Source organism: Amphibalanus amphitrite, unplaced genomic scaffold (genome assembly GCF_019059575.1).
Source record: "Amphibalanus amphitrite isolate SeventyFive unplaced genomic scaffold, NRLGWU_Aamphi_draft 000028F_arrow, whole genome shotgun sequence".
In the NCBI taxonomy this organism is placed as follows: Eukaryota; Metazoa; Arthropoda; class Thecostraca; order Balanomorpha; family Balanidae; genus Amphibalanus; species Amphibalanus amphitrite.
Window position 1 is genome coordinate 502,123 of NW_024881524.1, and position 7,844 is coordinate 509,966.

Below are 7,844 nucleotides of genomic sequence, written 5' to 3' on the forward strand. Positions count from 1 at the left end.
TGGAGCAGACCGCCCCTGCAGGAGCGCGCACGGTCTCTTCTCTGTTGAGGTGGTGGAACTGGATCAGCGCGCCTGCGCCGCCCTGTTCCGTCCCGCCGCGAGCCGAGCCGTCCGACCAGATAGTGACGTCCGGGTGCGGGAGCTCTACAATGGCTCGCAGGGCAGCTTCCCTGCAGACTGCAGGCGGGTCCAACTGGTGGGTGGCCACGGGAAGGTCCACCCTGAAGGTGATGCCGCCGCGGTGGCCCAGCCATGGCGGGTCGCAGCTGTAGAACGCCGAACCTGTAACACAATAGAATTGCAAATGTAACAAAGACCTACATGGTCAGCACAAATCTGCAGTGACTGTCATCCCAAGTTGGTATGAATTGGAACAAAGTTGGGTCATGGTAGCAGACGTAGCACAAGCTGTCGTGATATGCCATACCGTAGGACTAGGTCATAGGTTGTAAATTTTAGGTTTAAGGCTGTAGGTTCTAGGTCAGGTTAGAAAGGGTTTGGTTAAAAAGACCCATTCTCGTGCATAGGGCAGCTTGTGCTATGTCTACCTTACCAATACCCAATTTGAATTCCCAAAATTGATGGCGAACAGGCTTTTTGTATAACATTAACAAGTGTGGTTAATTGTTCTAATCCCCGCTGCAATGTGAAGGTAACTGCTTTTCTACAATCACAATATTTGAATTCATATAGGTAGGTGTTAACATGTTCAGAAAATGATACAAAATATGACACAATTATAGCTGCAACTGGATAGTGGATACCAACCTCAACTAAAAGTTTCTGCAGCCTTATAACCTAACACACGACTAAATTGCCAAAATAAATCCCTTAGTACAATAGCTTGACTCTAAAATAACAGGGCCCTGGCCCTGTTTCACCGGTGATAGCAGCAAGCTGCTATCACGTTTCGCGAGCTGACGTCATGTCGTGACGCCATACTGTTGTCGTAATGGGTAGTTCCGGCGCGCGTATTTACAAATTGCAACCGAGCTCCGCCGTGGGGTAAGGCGGGCAGGGGTTTTCGCACTACGGCTGCGGTTGAACTACCGTCTGTGGTAGAAACTTCAGGACGATGGCGCGTTTCATACGAAATCTGGCGCAATGTTTGTTTGCTTCTGAGTCATTGCTGTGAATTGTGGATTATTTGAGTTTCTTTATACAAACATAAAATAGTATTATGAAACATTGTGTGGAAACTGCAAATACTGATATGATCAATTACTTAGTTTGGGAATTGATACACATTTTGTAGAGATTTGTCTGGCAAATGGTGTAACAAACCCTCAAGCCTATCATGATCTGAAGCTGTTGTAACAAATCAAAATTGCTTTGATGTTACATAGTACCTTGTTGGAAAGACTGGAGCATGGTTCAAGATGATGTGTAAAAATTCAAGATTTGTGTGAAAGCTTGTGACTGAAGAACGAAAACGGTTCTATATGATGGCTCAATCAAACATAGAAATGGACGACAAAAGTAGAGTTTCAAAATTCCTGATTCCAGCATGTGAGAATAACTTAAGAAATTCATAGTTCTTGTAGTATTGCATTCTTCTGATGTACAGTTATAGGTTTTGTTAGGGTATTTGAAATTCATTGTGTCAGTTGAGATATAGATGGATTGAGGACAAATTGTAGAATCATTGCATGGTAGCTAGGTACTTGTTCAGTAAAAAGGTATGTGATGAATGCCATGAGAAGGTTTTTTATGATTTAATATATGGTCGTTGTACCTACAAAAATGCAAGCTTAGCAACTAGTTTCTGAATCAAATCGAAAGTATTTGCCATGAATGTAAATATGTACATGCAAGGTATGTCAATAAATTTGTGTGATGTTGACCAGAGAGCTTTATCATCTAGGCATTCATGTCGCTTCTTGCATTAGGTGTTAAGCATAGTAATTACGGATTAACTTTGTGCCAATATGTTGAGTAATAATAGACAAATATATATATATATATATATATATATATATATATATATATATATATATATATATATATATATATATATATATATTGTGAGACCACCCAATCTATATATCAAATATAAATATATATATTGAGACCACCCAATCAATATATAATGAGTCCACCCAATGTGCTGTGTAACCCGTCTCAATATATATATTTGTGCCAATATCTTCAATGCACAATGTATGTAGCATGTCTACAACCCTCATTGATCCTGCTATAGCTATAGGCATTTGGCACCAGCAAGACCAAGGGCATGAACTTCACAGTTGCTCAATTCCTTTTGTCATGTACCACCAGTCACTTTTTTACTTAAGGTGCACATAGCAGTGCACACAACAATGTGGAGAGGGCCTACACAAAAACAACATGATTAGTGTGCACTATGTACAGCATTGTACCCTGATTATTTGAATATTTTGATCACTCAACAGTCAACAGTCAGGAGATAATTATTGAATATCACATTTATTATACATCACTCGTCAAACAAGAGCATGATGACACACATTTTGACAAGCAATCATGGTAGTGTTCCAATAAGTTGGACAGTCATCTCCCTGGGCGTCATTTTTCCAGGAAGGTACCTCTGCAGGTGTTGTGGTAGGCTAGGTTGAATTGGGTTAAGTTAGGCGAAGTAAGGTGGTTAGGACCCGGTCAGACCGTAGGGCCTGGTCAGGTTGATTTTAATCTTTCATTCTAATTTGACATATATACCTATTACCTATGTATGTTTTTGCTCCAGCCTGAATTTCATTAGGTAATGAGTTAATTTTGCTTTGTTTTTATCTGTCTTGTTTTGTGTTTTTGTCCCTTATATTTTGCCCCATAGGCAAGGGCTTTTCCAGGGAAGGTACGGTGGAGCATGATTGGAGGCGCTCAACCAGACGGCATATTAGGAGGGCATGGTTTCTGAACGCGCACTGATGCCTGATTCAAGCCAAGCTGTTTTCATGCGGGGCGGCGCGCTACTTAAAAGTCCCTAAAAGAACGGGAAGTGATGCCGATAGAACCTTCAATCATTCTGGGCTAACGCCTATGACTTGGAAAAAGTCGCGATCCCAATTCAATCGAAAACCTGGGCTCTTGTTCAGCAGGAGGTGTATGAAGAGCCACCCGCCATAAGCACTGCTCAACCGCAGGCACAGGTTTAGACGGCGTTGGTCCGCATCAAAGCCAGTGTGCTGGAGAATCCATTGGCTGAAATGCTCCAGAACATTCGCCAGTCGCCACTGTGTTTTTATGAAAGGTGGCTTCAAGCTCAGTTAAAAAAGTACCAGATTGTTTTACTTTTACAGCGGGAAGAAAGGTGTCCGGATAATTTCGTTACACCCCCTGTAATGTTCAAATGGTTGCTTAATTCGAAATCAGCTCCAAAAACTAGCCTAGAAACATGTAAAACTCGAAAAAGTGAACCGAGGTCATCAGAGGTCATTGAGCTGACCTGACCTTGACACCCACCCTAATGCATGGGACCAGCATCATATCACATGTTTCAACGCTTAAAACCACGTGAAGACTGCAACCGCGCGGCTAGTGCGAGCCGACATACGCCGAATCGCGATTCGGGCCAAACATGGTCTCGAGAAATAGGTCACAGCCAGGTCAAAGGTCATTTGGGTCAGGGTCATGAAATTTTCAGGGTAGGTGTAAAATTGATAAAATCGGGGGTATTGAAAGTTTCGTCGCGATCGGACGGTTTTTACGCGAGTTACTCACGAAAAACCGATAAAGCGCACCCAAAAGGCAGAAATATGCACATGCGATATCCTATACTGCGAAAAAAGGTGCATCATTTTTTAACGTAGCCGACAAATTGTAATTACCCTAGGCTCAGGCAGATGTATGGTAGAAAATCCCCCAAGTGAAATACACTACGGCGGAAATAAAATACCCTACGGCGGAGCTCGGTTGCAATTTGTAAATACGCTTCCGGCGCACGATTGCCGCGACCTTGGCGGCGGCATTAAGTGACGTATGAGCCTAAAAGTAAGAGTTTACGCAGTCATGATAGTATATATATTTTTGATATATATTTTTTCAATATGATGTATTTAAAAGAAGTTGGGTTTAGGAAAAATTTTGACATTAACTTCGAACATTTAGCTGATGACGTAAAACAATATTGCGGCAATCGTGCGCCAGAATTGCCCCTTACGTCAGCAGTATGACGTCATCACATTACGTCAGCTCGCGCAATTTGATAGTAGCTTGCTGCTATCACCGGTGAAACAGGGCCCCTGTTTCACCGGTGATAGCAGCACGCTGCTATCAAATTGCGCGAGCTGACGTAATGTGATGACGTCATACTACTGACGTAAGGGGCAATTCTGGCGCACGATTGCCGCAATATTATTTTACGTCATCAGCTAAATGTTCGAAGTTAATGTCCAAATTTTTCCTAAACCCAACTTCTTTTAAATACATCATATTGGAAAAATATATATCAAAAATATATATACTATCATGACTGCGTAAACTCTTACTTTTAGGCTAATACGTCACTTAATGCCGCCGCCAAGGTCGCGGCAATCGTGCGCCGTAACTACCCATTACGTCAACAGTATGGCGTCACGACATGACGTCAGCTCGCGAAACGTGATAGCAGCTTGCTGCTATCACCGGTGAAACAGGGCCCAGAACTTTTGCATGCAGACCCTGGAAACTGGAGGGTTTATGAAAAGTAACAAAAATAAACATACACTGATACCTGTTATAAATTTCATATGTAGCATAAGCGCCAATACTGCCTTCATTTACAATTTTGCTACTGTTTTCCACTCACAAACGCTGCCCTCCGTGGACAGCAGCAGCAGCAGTGAAACGTCACCCGTGGTGTGACATCATGGCCCTGTTTCACCGGTGATAGCAGCAAGCTGGGCCCTGTTTCACCGGTGATAGCAGCAAGCTGCTATCACGTTTCGCGAGCTGACGTCATGTCGTGACGCCATACTGTTGTCGTAATGGGTAGTTCCGGCGCACGATTGCCGCGACCTTGGCGGCGGCATTAAGTGACGTATGAGCCTAAAAGTAAGAGTTTACGCAGTCATGATAGTATATATATTTTTGATATATATTTTTTCGATATGATGTATTTAAAAGAAGTTGGGTTTAGGAAAAATTTGGACATTAACTTCGAACATTTAGCTGATGACGTAAAACAATATTGCGGCAATCGTGCGCCAGAATTGCCCCTTACGTCAGCAGTATGACGTCATCACATTACGTCAGCTCGCGCAATTTGATAGTAGCTTGCTGCTATCACCGGTGAAACAGGGCCCTGCACGCGCGCGAGCACACTACGTCACGTCCGGGGGGCACTGGGCCCTGTTTCACCGGTGATAGCAGCAAGCTGCTATCACGTTTCGCGAGCTGACGTCATGTCGTGACGCCATACTGTTGTCGTAATGGGTAGTTCCGGCGCACGATTGCCGCGACCTTGGCGGCGGCATTAAGTGACGTATGAGCCTAAAAGTAAGGGTTTACGCAGTCATGATAGTATATATATTTTTGATATATATTTTTTCAATATGATGTATTTAAAAGAAGTTGGGTTTAGGAAAAATTTTGACATTAACCTCGAACATTTAGCTGATGACGTAAAACAATATTGCGGCAATCGTGCGCCAGAATTGCCCCTTACGTCAGCAGTATGACGTCATCACATTACGTCAGCTCGCGCAATTTGATAGTAGCTTGCTGCTATCACCGGTGAAACAGGGCCCAGGGCCCTGTTTCACCGGTGATAGCAGCAAGCTGCTATCACGTTTCGCGAGCTGACGTCATGTCGTGACGCCATACTGTTGTCGTAATGGGTAGTTCCGGCGCACGATTGCCGCGACCTTGGCGGCGGCATTAAGTGACGTATGAGCCTAAAAGTAAGAGTTTACGCAGTCATGATAGTATATATATTTTTGATATATATTTTTTCAATATGATGTATTTAAAAGAAGTTGGGTTTAGGAAAAATTTGGACATAAACTTCGAACATTTAGCTGATGACGTAAAACAATATTGCGGCAATCGTGCGCCAGAATTGCCCCTTACGTCAGCAGTATGACGTAATCACATTACGTCAGCTCGCGCAATTTGATAGTAGCTTGCTGCTATCACCGGTGAAACAGGGCCCTGCTATCACGTTTCGCGAGCTGACGTCATGTCGTGACGCCATACTGTTGTCGCAATGGGTAGTTCCGGCGCACGATTGCCGCGACCTTGGCGGCGGCATTAAGTGACGTATGAGCCTAAAAGTAAGAGTTTACGCAGTCATGATAGTAAATATATTTTTGATATATATTTTTTCAATATGATGTATTTAAAAGAAGTTGGGTTTAGGAAAAATTTGGACATTAACTTCGAACATTTAGCTGATGACGTAAAACAATATTGCGGCAATCGTGCGCCAGAATTATCCCTTACGTCAGCAGTATGACGTCATCACATTACGTCAGCTCGCGCAATTTGATAGTGGCGTGCTGCTATCACCGGTGAAACAGGGCCCATCACCCATGACGTAATGGAAATCCAGTTGTTACCAAGGCCCCACAAAACGCAATGCTCAAATTCAATAAAGTAATGCCAAGGTACACCTTAGTCATTAGTGCCTAGGTTATACCTGTGATAAAATGATTTCCATAAATAAATAAAATGTTTTTTAAATTTATTTAAATGTATAAATTTTAATTTCAGTTTTTATTTACTGCATGTTTGAGATAAAAATGCAAAACATTTACCTCAAATAGAAGGTTTCCAAATTTCCGCTAGGTTCGAGACCACATAGGTGAAAGATCATCCATTTCTTGCGCGCTTGTTGCGTGCACTGGCGCAGAAGGCACAGGGCCCTGTTTCACCGGTGATAGCAGCAAGCTGCTATCACGGCCCTGTTTCACCGGTGATAGCAGCAAGCTACTATCAAATTGCGCGAGCTGACGTAATGTGATGACGTCATCCTGCTGACGTAAGGGGCAATTCTGGCGCACGATTGCCGCAATATTGTTTTACGTCATCAAATAAATGTTCGAAGTTTACGTCCAAATTTTCCTTTAACCCAACTTCTTTTAGATACATCATATTTAAAAAAATATATAATAAAAATAAATGTACTAAAATGACTGCGTAAACTCTTACTATTAGTCTCATACGTCACTTAATGCCGCAGCCAAGGTCGCGGCCATCGTGCGCCGGAACTGCCCATAACGTCAGCAGTATGGCGTCATGACATGACGTCAGCTCGCGAAACGTGAGAGCAGCGTGCTGGGCCCTGTTTCACCGGTGATAGCAGCAAGCTGCTATCACGTTTCGCGAGCTGACGTCATGTCATGACGCCATACTGCTGACGTTATGGGCAGTTCCGGCGCACGATGGCCGCGACCTTGGCTGCGGCATTAAGTGACGTATGAGACTAATAGTAAGAGTTTACGCAGTCATTATAGTACATTTATTTTTATTATATATTTTTTGAAATATGATGTATCTAAAAGAAGTTGGGTTTAAGGAAAATTTGGACGTAAACTTCGAACATTTAGTTGATGACGTAAAACAATATTGCGGCAATCGTGCGCCAGAATTGCCCCTTACGTCAGCAGTATGACGTCATCTCATTACGTCAGCTCGCGCAATTTGATAGTAGCTTGCTGCTATCACCGGTGAAACAGGGCCCTGCTATCACCGGTGAAACAGGGCCCACGTTTCGCGAGCTGACGTCATGTCGTGACGCCATACTGTTGTCGTAATGGGTAGTTCCGGCGCACGATTGCCGCGACCTTGGCGGCGGCATTAAGTGACGTATGAGCCTAAAAGTAAGAGTTTACGCAGTCATGATAGTATATATATTTTTGATATATATTTTTTCAATATGATGTATTTAA